General features: G+C 37.7%; 1 protein-coding gene across 2 annotated transcripts in view; it reads right to left on the reverse strand.

Annotated features, from left to right (window-relative positions):
- The window catches only part of RNF128 (ring finger protein 128), a gene marked incomplete at its 5' end in the record, with an annotated part of 94231 nt that overhangs the window by 38751 nt on the left and 39177 nt on the right, over positions 1–16303 (reverse strand). The window lies entirely within an intron of this gene.

The raw sequence follows: 16303 nt of genomic DNA on the forward strand, positions 1-16303 counted from the left end.
TGGTTTTGGTCTAATCGTATTTATTTGTGAACACAGGCAAATTCATTGAATAAATTATTTATCAAGTACAAACCATGTAGTGAGCTCTGTGCTTCTGGATCTCCCCCCCCCTACATTTTAATATTAACATGTCAAAATGTAAAATAAAGTCTAAAATATTTTATAATATATGAAATATCCTAAGCATATGGATGGCATATTTACAGCACCTTGGCATTCAAACACAAAATACAAGGAGGTGAGGAAAGCTGTTCTAGTATCTATTTCAACCAGTTTTCCACTTTTAATATTAGAAAGAAGTATTCACAATGAGTGACTTACAAATAATAAGGGCAATTGAAAGCCAAAGTAGCTCTTCTAAAAATAAGCTCACATTCAATACTGCCCAACATTCTGATGATACAGTGGGGTCACCACTTCTGAATTCACTTGTATCTGGAATGAACAAGATCTAGGTGTGACAAATTCCAACATAATTCTCTAACAAATATTTCCTCCATTAGAAAATCTGGAACCAATTGAAGTGAACTTCTAAATATTCGTTTTGTCCACAGCAGCTTTTAAAGGTTCAGTTCCCCCCACCCCCTCCCTCATAGCCCAAACTCTTTGAGCAACTGGGGAAGGTCAATGTATTTCAAAGAGCGATATCAAAGCTCCCCAGACCAAGCAGTCCTAAGTGGGATTTTTTTTAAACCAGTAAAAAAATATATATATATAGCTAAACTTTTAAGCCAGACTAGCCTCTCTTTATTCAAATTCCTGTTTTGTGACAACTTGTTTTTTTGCCCCTTATTGGTTATTGCCAGTCACCAATGAAGCAAATTTAATTTCTTAAATTGACTACTTCATGGCAGCTCTCTGGATGAAAAAAAAATAGTTTTATCATTGCACCTCAACAAACAAATATACAAATGATTTCTTAGAAGTATCTGGAAATATATGTCTGTGGTTTACTGGCAACCAGACAAAGCAGCACTGCACATCCCTTTAATATGTTATGCTCCTAACTAGTCTTTAGGTAAATTCTAGTCTATAGCAGAATATGAAATAGGCGTTAGTACAGGTTGCCTGTTGGTTAAAGCAATGGTTCTTAACTTTTTGTACTGTTACAAATCATCTTTTTGAGGGAGGGGTGGTGGCAGTGAAGATGACCAAAATCACCTTCTATTATTAGCATCCTTTTAAGCCAGCAAATGAAACAGAAGCACACAGCCATGGGTAGTTCAGCAAGTTGCCTTTCTTTCTGTCCTGTACCCCCCAGGTTTTGAAGGTAATACTACACTAGGGAATGGGTCACAGATTTGATATGGCACCAAAAAAAATCTCAGGAGCTGGAACCCTCAGGAAACAGCATATTAAAGACACTAGGAGATTAGAAACCATGCTGTTCCAAAGGTCACAGATGAATAATTTGTGGATGACATGTCATATTCACAGATAAACAATCCTTAGAATTATTATTAAAAAACCCAGTCCTGCCAGGCCTCTTCTGATTTCCACAAGTGGTAATGTTTAGCACATTGTTAAGAACCCAAGGGCTAGATCAGCATTTCTCCAAGTTTCTAGACTTGGGACTCCTTTATACTCTTTAAAGTTATTGAAGACTCCAAAGAACTTTTGTTTATGTAGATTATTCCTATTCATATTAATCATATTAGAAATTAACAGAGAAATTTTACATTTATTTATTCATTCATTTAAAATAACGGCTGGGGCTTCTCTGGTGGCGCAGTGGTTGAGAGTCCGCCTGCCGATGCAGGGGACACGGGTTCGTGCCCCGGTCCGGGAAGATCCCACATGCCGCGGAGCGGCTGGGCCCATGGGCCATGGCCGCTGAGCCTGAGCGTCCGGAGCCTGTGCTCCACAACAGGAGAGGCCACAACAGTGAGAGGCCCGCGTACCGCAAAAAATAAAAAATAATGAAATAATGGCTGTAAATATATGTTAATGTAATTAAAGTTTTTTTAATCAAAAATAACTATTTTCCCAAAAAACGTAATAAGAGTGGCATTGTCATTTGTGCAAACCTCTTTAATGTCAGATTTAATAGAAGACAGTTGGATCTTCATATCTGCTTCTGCACTAGATCTACTGTGAACTGTTTTTCTGGTTGAAGTATACGAAGGTAAATCTGTACTCACACAGATATGTAATTAGAAGATTGAGGAGTGTTTAATAGGTCTTCCAAACACCCAAGGCTGAATAACCATTGTTTGTCGGTAGTTCTTTCAAGTTAAAAAGGAGTTGCTTAGGGCTTCCCTGGTGGCGCAGTGGTTGAGAGTCCGCCTGCCAATGCAGGGGACGCAGGTTCGTGCCCAGGTCTGGGAAGATCCTACATGCTGCGGAGCGGCTGGGCCCGTGAGCCATGGCCGCTGAACCTGCGCGTCCGGAGCCTGTGCCTCCGCAAGGGGAGAGGCCACAACAGTGAGAGGCCCGCGTACCGCAAAAAAAAAAAAAAAAAAAAAAAGGAGTTGCTTGGAGAGAACAGCTAGTTCAGCTCACAACTCAGTCATATAAGTTCTTTGTGCCTACTTCCCATTTCACCACACAGAATAGGCAAAAAAAAAAAAGTTGTGTATGACAGAGTAGAGATTTAATAAAATTACTTATTCTTACTGCTACATCAAGGACATTCCTAAGTGAAACTGGCATTTTCTTTTTACTGTAAATGCATGGAGGTATAGTATACAACATAGTTTGCTGTTTCTGTCTTAACTGGTCCTAAGGTGCCAGCAGCTTTTCCCCACTGTTCTTTTTATACCATCCGTGTAAATGTCAACACAGTGAATTCTGCAAATAATGTCTACGCATTACTGTGAAAATAGTTTTGACCTCATGGGTCCCTGAAAGAATCTCAGGGACCAGTGCTCTAAGATCATATTTTGAAAACTGTCGGGCTAGATCAATGATCCTCAAACTTTAATATGCATGAGAACTACCTGGGAAACTTGTTAAAACATTGAACTCCCTGGGCCCCATTCCCTAATTCAGTATGTCTGGGGTGGGGCTTGGAAATCTGCAGTTTAACAAGTTCTGTGGGTTCTTTCACTGCATGTGGTCGATGGCCCATACTTTCAGAAGTATCGGGCTGGAGTTTGATTATAGTTTGATGTTATGGTCAAGGAGTTTCAAGATAGCGGTCTAGTCACTCTAGCCAGATCAATGCCAATCCTTTACCCTGCATAGAAAAACTCTGCCAATAGACTTATTTTTTGAAAATTAGCCACATAATAAACAGGCCCATTTCTTTTCTGTTATAATACTGCTTCATTGTCACCACTGTCTTTCACCAAAATCACTGTAACAACCTCCTAACTGGCTTCCACGCCACCAGTCTCAGTCTTCCAATTCATTCCCCTTACAGCTACTGGATAAATTTTTCTAAATGGGAAAAATGTTCATGTAATTCCTTTGCCAGAGGCCTTTAAAGAGCTCTTTGCCAAAGGCCCTTAACTGGTCTCCATAAAGCTCTGTAGCTTTATTCACTTACAGAATAAAGTTCAACCTCCTTTTATAAGATCCTTACTCATCTGCATTAGATAGGTTTTACACTGTCAAGTGCAGGCTTCCCTTGAGGTTATCTGGTTTACTTGAGTTTCACTAAACTATGGATTCTTTCACGTTAGGGACTGGGTCTTTCACCACTGTAACTACAATGTCTAACAGAGTGCCTGGCACGTAACACATGTCAAATAAATATTTGATGAATGCAATTTTAAGTGTGCTATATTTAGTGGTAATTTGAATCTTGATTGAATCTGAAAACAAATTCATTCTTTAAAGATAATTGTGAACAGGGTCTAAGATGCGCCTCCTCCCTGCATTCAAAGATGGCATTTCTTCAAGACTGTTTGCTTATAAGCAAGGACATAGTATCTATACACAGGTAACAAATTAAATACTAATCCTACTCTGCAAACCCTGGGTTTAGTGTGATGCTTACTGCTACAGTGCTGATCCCACTGAAATCACCATACTGCCAGAGCAGCACTAATGGTGGCAATAATCCCTCTCCAACCTGGGGTTTGAGTCCACTTCAGCTTCACACATATATTCAGGAGCTAGGATGGATGTCATTTTAGCCCCAGTTTCAAGTTAGAACCCAGTTATCCTGGTTCACTAGGAGACTGGTTGTTTGGGCACTTATGAGGAAGTTCAGAGGACATAAAAGAGAAGTCTTGAAGCAGTTGGAACAGGTTGAGTGTTTATACAACCTTAAATTTGTGCTGATACTGAGGAAAAGAAAATAATAAGATATGCTATTTCCAGGCCAGGCAGAAATTGTAGTATGTATATTATTTGATTAATAGGGTATTCTGTAATTGTATTAAAATGTTTACGCTAAAGTTTTCTATTGTCATGGCTTTTGTTTTGGAGTAGTAAGATTTCTAGAAACCGAATTCAACATCTGTTGCTGCTATTTATTAATGTTTCCTGGAGGAATGCTAGTCAGTAAACTCCACAGCATCAATGTATTCAACCCTTTGGGATAATAAATTGCACGATATCCAGAGCTATTCAGAATCTGATAAGACTATTTAATGGCTCAAGGTAAAGCAATTACTGATTAACAGTATATACACAACAGGTTAAAAATAATCAGATCTCTGTTAGGCAGTAAAAAAGATAAACAGGAGATTTAGGGGTTTCAGGGAAAGAACACTTACACAAATGAATGTTGGAAATTATGGTGCTCTTTTGTCCTTGTAGTCATTGGTTCTGTTTTTCTGTAATGTGAGACCTTGGGAAGGAGAATTCCACTGAATAAATTGCTGCTGCACCCAGGGGGGGAAAATGAGCACAAAACTAGGCCATAGCCTAGGCATAAAATAAAATTCTGACATGGTCTCCATCATGCCACTTTACCCTCAAATTTTCAGATCAGGTGAAACTAGTACAAGAATGTATGGACCTAGAGACTGTCATACAGAGTGAAGTAAGTCAGAAAGAGAAAAACAAATACCGTATGCTAACACATATATATGCAATCTAAAAAAAAAAAGTTCATGAAGAACCTAGGGGTAAGACGGGAATAAAGACGCAGAACTACTAGAGAATGGACTTGAGGATACGGGGAGAGGGAAGGGTAAGCTGGGACGTAGTGAGAGACTGGCATGGACATATATACACTACCAAACGTAAAATAGATAGCTAGTGGGAAGCAGCCGCAGAGCACAGCGAGATCAGCTCGGTGCTTTGTGACCACCTAGAGGGGTGGGATAGGGAGGGTGGGAGGGAGGGAGATGCAAGAGGGAAGAGATATGGGGACATATGTATATGTATAACTGATTCACTTTGTTATAAAGCAGAAACTAACACAACACTGTAAAGCAATTATAGTCCAATAAAGATGTTAAAAAATTTTTTAAATTAAAAAAAAATTCATTTGTAAATGAGTTGTTTGGAACTAGAGACAATACATTTTCCCATAGTAATGTTGGTAAACAGCGTCTGAGCTCCCAAATGAGCCCACAGATTATTTCCATGTAGAATGCTTGGAGGACTAAAAACTTCAAAGCAAATATAAGTTATTATTTAACCTATATTTGTAATAAAACTTCTCAGAAAAAAAATCACAGAAATACTTAAAGCAAAAACCAAACAAACAAAAAAAACCAAAAACATTTAAAATATCTTAAATAGTGGGGCATAAGGAAAATGCATATTTAATCAGGAGGATTACATGGTTAATGGGAAATTTCTGTGGAGACTGTGGGACTGAGTTATGGACACATTCAAGGTCATCAGATATTAAAAGCACTGGCTGCTTATAATGTTTAATTTCACTTCAAAAGAAATGGCATCACATAGAAGTTCAAATTTTTTTTGAAAAGGAGGATGGGGTTCAGCGAGAGAGAGAGGTGGGGGGAATATCTAAGGTACAATTAATTAAGCTATGAAAGGGAAAGGAAGTGGGTATAAAAGTAGGACACAAAATGTATCCTAAGAGAAAAAGAAGTGGTACAGAAGCTACCCTTGAATTTGACAGTTTCTTGTGCAAACCACCAACTTGTGGAGTTTCACATAGCACAATTGTATTTCAAGGGAAATGCCAATATTGAAAACAAGTACAGAACGTCCCCAACTTATGATGGTTTGACTTACGATATGTGTGGTATGATACTCTTTCGTGATGCTGGGCAGCAGCAGTCAGCCACGTGACCAATACACTTACCACCATTCTGCACCCAGACAACCATTCTGTTTTTCACTTTCAGTACAGTGTTCAATAAATTACATGAGATGTTCAACACTTTATTATCAAATATGCCCAACTGTAGGCTAATATAAACGTTCTGAGCACGTTTAAAGTAGGCCAAGCTAAGCTATGATGTTAGGTTAAGGTGTATTAAATGCATTCTCAACTTACAATATTTTCAACTTATGATTGGTTTATCAGGATGAACCCTCTCACAAGTTGAGGAAGATCTGTAATTCAATTTTACTGATGTGTTAAATGCAATTTTGATTGATCTTGTATGTTCTGCATATCATTAATGAAATGTAAAATAAGAATACCATGATTCTCCGCTGCCCTTATTCTCACAAAATCTCTTCCTCTTTTCTAGAATGACAAAAGCTACTGTCATCAGATGAACTCAGTGTGTCATGGGTTAAAACTGCCAATATATTGGATTCTTCTTCCTAAGCTGTTAAATTTAGCACCAATCTTAAAAGTATTGAATAGAATAGATATTGAAGGGGGCTAGTGAAGGGAAGCAGGCCTCTTATGGGAAACAAAAAAAAACAAGAAAGGTGAGATATGTGTAAGCGGGGAAAGAAAAAAAACACCACTCATGATACAAAAGGAAGAGAAGAGAAATATTCCATATTAAAATAGAAAAGGTCATTCTTTAAAGTTCTGTAGTGTTCAAGGCTCATTTTACATATGAAGAAACCAGTTAGTGTTAACAGTTAGTCACTAACAATTATCTAAGTTAGATATATTCAAAAGACCAAAGTAATTCTTCTTTAAATTCTCATAATAGTCAGTAAATCATTTCTATTATAAGGTATGCTTCGTTCCTGTTGTTGCGAAGGTCACATTATTAATGCTTTCTTTAGGATTGATCAACACTATAGGAGTATTTTGGATTTTTTTAAATACCTGATTTTTTCTGATTACAAGTATAAAACATATTCATTATAGGAAATTCAGAAAATACAGACAAATGATAATGACGAGAACAATAATCACCTATAATTCCACCAACCAGATATAACCAAGGTTAACATTTTGGTGTACTTTCCTTTCAAAAGCTAAGACATTTTAGTTGCAGGCAGCATTTAACTAAGCTACTTCAACATTTTATCTGAAATGATAATGATTAATATCTTGAGGGAAACATACACACACACCCCAACAAGTGAGTTCAAGCACCATTTTCTTTCAAAAAAGGTCAAAATAAATAAGGTTAAACTCAAAATCACTGATTTGTATCTAACTTGAGCATTCAAGCATTAAAACCAAGTAAAGCGCGACTAGGTTCTGAACCCAACAGCCTCCGTCAAGTCAGGCATGGATCACCAAACTTTCTTTTCAGAAGAAATCAATATTTTAACAAGCCTATGGGTAAATTCAAGCAATAATTATATGTCATGATATCTAGAAAGACATACATACATACAGCTGAAAAAGACAGAACAAGAAATGGAAAAATAACAAACAGCCCTTGTGCTCTGCTTTGCCCATGGGGCTCCAAAGTGGGGTGTTAACAGCAAAATGTGGCAACTCTAAAATGGCTTAATAACTGTGTCAAAAAATCCATGGGGACTTCCTTGGTGGTGCAGTGGTTAAGAATCCACCTGCCTGTGGAGAAAAGGGAACCCTCCTGCACTGCTGGTGGGAATGTGAATTGGTACAGCCACTATGGAGAACAGTATGGAGGTTCCTTAAAAAACTAAAAATAGAACTACCATACGACCCAGCAATCCCACTACTGGGTATAGACCCTGAGAAAACCATAATTCAAAAAGAGTCATGTACCACAATGTTCATTGCAGCTCTATTTACAATAGCCAGGACATGGAAGCAACCTAAGTGTCCATCGACAGATGAATGGATAAAGAAGATGTGGCCCATATATACAATGGAATATTACTCAGCCATAAAAAGAAACGAAATTGAGTTATTTGTAGTGAGGTGGATGGACCTAGAGTGTGTCATATAGAGTGAAGTAAGAAAGAGAAAAACAAATATCATATGCTAACACATATATATGGAATCTAAAAAAAAAATGGTCATGAAGAACCTAGGGGCAGGATGGGAATAAAGACACAGACCTACTAGAGAATGGACTTGAGGACACAGGGAGGGGGAAGGGTAAACTGGGACAAAGTGAGAGAGTGGCATGGACATATATACACTACCAAACATAAAACTGATAGCTAGTGGGAAGCAGCTGCATAGCACAGGAAGATCAGCTCGGTGCTTTGTGACCACCTAGAGGGGTGGGATAGGGAGGGTGGGAGGGAGACACAAGAGGGAGGAGATATGGGGATATATGTGTATGCATAGCTGATTCACTTCGTTATAAAGCAGAAACTAACACACCACTGTAAAGCAATTATACTCCAATAAAGATGTTAAAAATAAATAAAGAAAGAAAACTAAAAAGATCACAAAAAAAGAATCCACCTGCCAATGCAGGGGACATGGGTTCGATCCCTGGTCTGGGAAGATTCCACATGCCTCTGTGCCTCCACAGGCACAGAGCAACTAAGCCCATGTGCCACAACTACTGAGCCTGTGCTCTAGAGCCCGCAAGCCACAACTACTGAGCCCATGCGCCACAACTACTGAGCCCACGCACCACAACTACTGAGCCCATGCGCCACAACTACTGAAGCCCATGCATCTAGAGCCCGTGCTCTACAACAAGAGAAGCCACCACAGTGAGAAGCCCGCACACTGCAACGAAGAGTAGCCCTTGCTCGCCGCAACTAGAGAAAGCCCGCGCTCAGCAACGAAGACCCAATGCAGCCAAAATTAATTAATTAATGAATTAATTATTTTTTTAAAGTGCGTGTATTCTGTGCTTGGAAATAACTCCCTACAGTGTGTAGCTGAGGATCACCACAGTTAACTAGCTCCAATACAGTGAAGGATTTGTTTCTGTAGGTGACTAGGCTCCTGCCACATACTGCAAGAAGTCATTTCCTCAGGAGACAAAGTTGACAATTGTGCTGCTTTGTGCTGATTCTTTGTCTTGGGGCACAAGGTAGTCTTCTGGGGTTCTGGTACTGTTCTGCTTCTTGAGCCAGGTGCTGGTTACACAGGTGTGCTTGCTTTGTGAAAATTCACTGAGCTATATGTTAATTATTTCTGTACCTATTTGGTATGTACATTATTCTTTGATGAAATTTACATATACAAAAATTATTCACCCCTTGGCAGTATTTGTGGTACCCTATCAAGTAAACTTTGGGGAAAACCCCAACAATAGTTTACAGTTCAGTGGTCATCATGACTAAGAAAGGCCATTTTAGTCAATGAGGTGCTACTTAACCAAGCAACAAGGAAACTGGTTGCAAACCTCATTTGTAACAAAGACATCACCTATAGGAATATTATAGAAGAAGAGGAACTAAGGTACAAATGGTGATCAAACCTTTCAAAACACCAGGGCCACAATAGGCAATGAACATGGGTTAGACCAGATCACATTTATGGCTAGTAAGTATATTTTTATGTAAAGCTCCATGGGGCATATTTTTGTTCTAAATGTTCCAATTCATACCCCTCCCTGTCGCCATTTCTGCACTTCCTTTCTGCTGGTTAATGGAAGAGAAGCTCAATTCCTACCCCTCCAATCAATGACCACCATTTTCAGCCTCCAAGAGAACCCTCTCTCTATTTTTAATTACATGGGAAAATGCTTACAATAGTAAGCAGGATGCAAAACTGTAAATACAGTATATAATTATAATTCTTTAAATAATATGTATGTAGAGCAAAGGAAGCAAATGACAAAAAAGACACCCCCAAATGCTAAAATGGTTATATTTATGGCTTTTTGTGTTTTCCTTTAAACTGTCTGTATTTTCTTAATACTACATTAATATTCATGAAAAAATAATCATTATGATAAAAGTAGGATACATGGAAAAAGAGACTAGAAGGAATATTAACGGTACCATCTCTGCATTGTGGAATTATACGTAGCTTTTATTTTTAGTTTTATACTTTTCTGTATTTTCCAAGTTTTCTGCAAGACACATGGTTAAATTTACAATCATAAAATAACTTAGAAAATATCTTTGGTACTCTCCTCTATTTCCTCCATTTAAGCCTGAGAACAGAGACTAAATGTGGCATTCTATATGAGACAACACACATCTTCCATGGACTGGGGGAAATAGTTCTTTATGTGCTTAGAAAAACAATTCACCAATCAGGCTATATTTTTGTAAGGTTTTTATGTTATGGAATTCCACATTCATCAACATGTTCACTGGAAGCACTTTAATTGGAGACATAAGTTGAATGGTGTAAATCAAATTTTTAAAACATCAAAAAAAAACAGAACAGGGAAAGTTCAACGTAAATACTCACTGTCACTATTTCTTTGTTACCTAGGTCATTTTGCCATTAAAAACCCATAAACTGGCACATGATGGTGACCAACATAAAAATTAGGGCCTTTGCAATCTTGAAGTATTTGTACAATCTTAGTCCTCCTTATTTTGTATATTCAGGCAAGAAGCACAGTACTTAGCATACAATAGACCCTTGATAAATGTTCAATGAATTGAATTTCAATCCCCTTCCGTTAGATATTTTTCTAGGGAATCATATGACCCTCTGGCATTGTTGTGTATTTAAGGCCACTCAAGAAGCATTTCCAGAGCACATAAAGTATAAAGGTTCCTATGGGGAATACGACAATAATAAAACATTAAAATGATTACGATACAGTAGGAAGGTAAAATATATAAACAAAAAACTACCAGCAAAATGCAGAAAGTACTATAAGAGATGGTGTTCTACAGGAGATAAGAGAAGAGATTATTTTGTTTTTGGTGCAGGGGCTGTGGTGGGAAGAGGAAAAGAAGGAATTATGAAAGGCTTCAAAGATGAGGAGGCATCTGTACTGGGTTTTGAAGGATGGGTAAGGTTTTGACCAACAGAGCTGGTAAGAAAAGGGTATGTAGGCAAAAGCAGAAGTACGAGCAAAGGAATGATAATGGGAAAGGGTAGAGAACATGTTTAGGGATCAATATGAGACAAGAAATACATAAAGCTTCACAAGTAGGTTGGGCCTAGATCATTAAGAGTCTTATACGCCATGCTGAGAAACATAGTCTCAAATTTATAAGTAATGGGCTTTTGAGCAATGACGTATGTGTGACCAGAGCTGTGTTCTGGTGGCCACGTGGAGGAAGAACCAAAGGGAAGAAGTGACTGGAGGAAGGGAGACCAAGGCTAAGTATTTGTTCCCATGAGAAGACACAGGAACTGAAAGCAGTGTTAAAACAATTGTGAGGGAGAAAGGAACATATGTGAGAAGACTGAAAGTGATGGAATCAACTGGACGTGGCAGATATTTACTGGAGAGAGAGTGTTGGGGGCCTGGGTATGAATACAAGGAAGAAAAGGTATGAGATGAGTATGTTAATAAAATAACAGAAATGAAACAAAAGAGAGGCAAGAGAAGCAAGAGACTGCTTAGGAAAGAGTTTCAAAGGAGTGGTCAATAATATCAAATACAGTACTGCAGAGAGATCAAAAAGGATGCACGTGGAACAGATTCTGGAATGGTGTTTTACGTTGGTAAATCATCACCACCCAATCTCTTCTCAACTTCTTTTGAGCCTATCATTCTACTAAAATAGGTTCTTTTTGATGTCAATTTACTAGGGGGCAAAAAAAAAAACAAACAGCCAACAACAAAAAAAACCAACAAAGAATAGAAACTAAATGTCAAGTGGTTGAGAAGGGATTGGGTGGTAATAAATCAGTGGAAAATCCTATTCCAAAGTCCTTTGTGAATGGGAAGAAGATTGGTTACTTGAGGGATAAGCAGTTACTTGAGAAAAGAATGACAAACATAGGTGGGCCAAAAGATCATTTTCTGGTAAAACAGTCAGTCTACTCAACTTATTCCTAAAGCGTTACAGTCAGATGTCAGGTAATATGGACCTTGAAGTACTCTAGGCTATTCATTTTCAAATTGTATACCACAAACATACAAATCACTTTTTATTTTCTAAAATACATTTAACCATCTTAACTGTAATAAAGAAAAATTATAGTAGCTTCCTAAATGTCAGGGTCTATGCTAAACACTTTATCTGTAGTATCTCATTTAAACATTTTATCTGTAGTATCTCATTTAATCCCTTATCAGGTAAGTTTTTTTTTTTGACATCTTTATTGGAGTATAATTGCTTTACAATGGTGTGTTAGTTTCTGCTTTATAACAAAGTGAATCAGTTATACATATAATTTCCTTCTGAATCTCTTGTTATCGGTCTGTGGAGATTTTTTTTTTTCTTTTTCAGTGAGTTTAGGTAATTTCTTTGCTTTTGGGAATTTGTTTCATCTAGGTTTTCTAATTTGTTGGTATATGATTGTTCATAGTATTCTATTATAATCATTTTTATTTCTGTAATAAATCACATTTTCATTTCTGCATTTAGTTTTTGTGTCTTCTCTCCTTGGGGAGAAGGTCAGTTGAGGTAAAGATTATCAATTTTGTTGGTCTTTACATAGGACAAGCTTTTGGTTTCTTAGATCCTATTATTTTTTCTCTTCTCTATTTCATTTATATTTACTCTAAGCATAATTACTTCTTTTTCTTAACTTTGGGTTTAGTTTTCTCTTTTTCTAGTTCCTCAAATTTTAATGTTACATTATTGAATGAGATCTTTCTTTTTTTTAACATCTTTATTGGAGTATAATTGCTTTACAATGGTGTGTTAGCTTCTGTTTTATAACAAAGTGAATCAGTTATACATATACATATGTCCCCATATCTCTTCCCTCTTGCGTCTCCCCACCTCCCACCCTCCCTATCCCACCCCTCTAGGTGGTCACAAAGCACCAACCTGATCTCCCTGTGCTATGCGGCTGCTTCCCACTAGCTATCTATTTTACGTTTGGTAGTGTATATATGTCCTCAGGTAAGTTTTTTATTATGCCCATCTTACACAGGAGAAAACTGAGACTTAGAGAAGTAAAATACGGGCCTAAGATTTTAAAAATATTAAGTGGCAGAGGGAGGGAGTTTGGGATTAACATATACACACTACTATATATAAAACAGATAACCAACAAGGACCTACTGTATAGCACAGGGAACTATACTCAATATTTTACAATAACCTATGAGGGAAAAGAATCTATATATGTATATATATAACTGAATCACTGTGCTATACACCTGAAATTAACACAACATTGTAAATCAAGTATACTTCAATACAAAAAACAAAACCTAAAAAAAAAACCTGGTAGAGGCCATCTTCTTAATACAGTCTAAGAGGTCTTTCAACAATATACACAAGCAACTGTTTTATATAGCAAACTCTATCCCAGGGAAGACCACCAAATCACTAACTTAAATGGCTTGGTTCATTCACTTTTTTACAGCCCCCAGGAATAGTGCTTCTCCTGCCATCCCTCTGAATATGTTTCAAGTTCTTGTAAATGCGCCATGGATTATGAAAGTGGAAGCCTTGCACAGGTCTTTCAATAAATTCATGCCTGCACATGTTGACTCAAGGAAAATTGTGTAAGGAAGTACTGACACCACTTCAACCCATGGGCTGTGCTCAATTAGAAAGCATGCAAGGCTCAGGCTCATCTGCTTGGCGAAAGGAGACTAGTTAGTTGTGCAACAACAAGAACATGCATAACGTGTCTCATCATGACAACCATACATTTTAGACAGCTTTAGTGCTTACTCTGTTTTGGCTGCTTCTTATCTGATTTTCATATTTAAATAAGACATGAATAGTGATTAAACTGTGAAACCAAATTTTTCTCTGCATTTTATTCCCAGTTTCTGGATCAATTTGAATGAAAAATATCCAGAGACTGCAGGATCATCTGTTAATAAAAATCTGTCATTTAAAGTCTTTTATCTGTGTGAATCAGGATTTTCTGGAAGATAATATACAGAAATAAACTGCATGGGTTGCTGCAAGCCTACAGCTACCCTTTGGGAAAATTTGGTGTCCATAAAAATAGCCTGATTTTTTTTTAAAAATAGCCTGATTTTCCTAATCGATTGCACTTATATAGTGGAGTTTCTCTCCAATACACAAAAGTTTTAAAGCTACTGTTCTAAACCAGTTAGTTCTGTTACTTGAAACAAATGGGTCTTCATGGTCGCAGGACTGTGATAGGTGGGTGTGGATGATCAACACGAACTCTAACAAAGGACAGACAATTCAAGCATAGGCCCCTGTGAGAGGGGGTGAAGAAAGGTTTTGTAAACAAAGACCACAGCAATGGCTTTTCCACATTTGATGGCCCTTGTAGAATTCATGGCAATATATATTGTTAATCAACACATAAACTTCAGTCCTACCTCTTTGCCACTAAAATCCAAGAGAAATCGTTTTTGACCAGAGATTACAACAAACCCTGGGATTACTCTCAGGAATGAGCAAAGCAAACAACACAGCACTCTGCAAACAAATATTTAACAACATATGTGGATGAAATGCAAAGTGATTTTTCCCCTGTGTTGAAAAGTAGTTTCTTCAGGAGTTCAAGGAAGAAACGTGATTCCATTCCTCAAGTAACTAGCTAGTTCTTTTAGCTAGTTAGCCTAAGTGTAACATTGCTACAGTCAGCATCTCAGATAATAATACATTTTTAAAGTATCAAAAAATATCAAAAGTATCTGAAAACTGAGACTCATTAATGTTAAATAATCTGACCAAGGACACAAAGCTATTGTGTGGTAAATCCAGAATTTGATTCTCATTCTTGACTACAATGCGTTTGCTTTTCCTAGTACACCATACTGTCTCTCAATAAAGAATAAGTAAGATGTATGTAGAGTGCCTGGCACATAGTGGGAGCTCAACAAAATTAATTTTATTGTCCCCTAAAACTATCAGATAAATATAAGCTTATATACTTAACAGAAGTAGGATGAAAGCAGTCTAAATTGGAATTCTCTAACTAAAGAGTACTCTTCAATTCCAAATCGTCTGTGCAAATGAATCTCATTGGGAGGAAGCAAAGTCAAACCCTTGCATTTAGGTAGCCAGGTGAAAGGTAAGGACTTTAAAATATACCAAGTCTTTATTCTTTGTTTCTATCAGCCTTTAAAAAGTAATTTCATTCTAATCAACGAATTATCAACCAAAAGAGATGCAGTTGCTCCTTTCTTTGATCAATATGAAATCTAAGAATCACAGCATTTTAGAGCTGGAAGGGAGTTCATCTAGTTCATTTTTTTGTCACGATCTGCCAACCTGGCTTCCTCCTCCTGCCTCTATACTATCATTTGACCAGTGAGTAACTTGTACCAGGTTGTGAAGCTGGTAGAGGCAGAGAAGGGACTAAAAGAGCTAAAATCTCCTAAGTTCCAGTTCAGTGCTCTTTCCATTATACCACCCAGCCACGCAGTGCAAGTGCTCTCTAGGCAGGGCCAGACATACCGTTTTAGGAAAAACACAGAATCTCCAGTAGCTAAACAAGCAGATTCATCTCTCCAACAACTCTGAAAAGCTGATCCTACCACCTAACCTTTACAGAGAAGGATGATGTGTTAAACTCTTTACCGTCATTATTTCATTTCATCCTCAAGGCAAACCTGTGGGAGTGGTTCATTCTTAGTTCTTTCCCATTTGATTGAGGAGGGAATCCAGGCTAGACTTCAAATAAGTTGCTCAAGGTCACAGGGCTAGTAAGCAATGGAGCCGGAATTTAACCAAGGTCTGACTTGAGGCCCAGCTCTCAACAACTATGATATACTGCTATTACTATTACATGTCTCTGCCTTTTTCTCCCCCAATTTTTTTTCTTTGTCTTTTGGGGCCTAGGATCACTATGTACATATGGTATGGATACCTAATCACAAATAGGGAGAAGGTTTCTGGAAGGATGACTGAAGAGGGAGAAACAGTAATGCACCTCATCTGCACAAATTTAAGACCTACCTGGATTACATTTTCCAAAGCCTAGGCCTTTGCTAGCCTCATGCAGAAACCTCTTCTTCTTTAATAACACTAATCACCTGTTTTGCCACTCAATATCCTAAATCAGATTTTTTCAAATGCACAGGAAAGCACTGATACCAAAAATCACTTGGGACCTGAGACCCCTGGGCAGAGAAGAACC

The sequence above is a fragment of the Mesoplodon bidens genome, assembly GCF_964165515.1.
Source record: "Mesoplodon bidens genome assembly, chromosome: X".
Lineage (NCBI taxonomy): Eukaryota > Metazoa > Chordata > Mammalia > Artiodactyla > Ziphiidae > Mesoplodon > Mesoplodon bidens.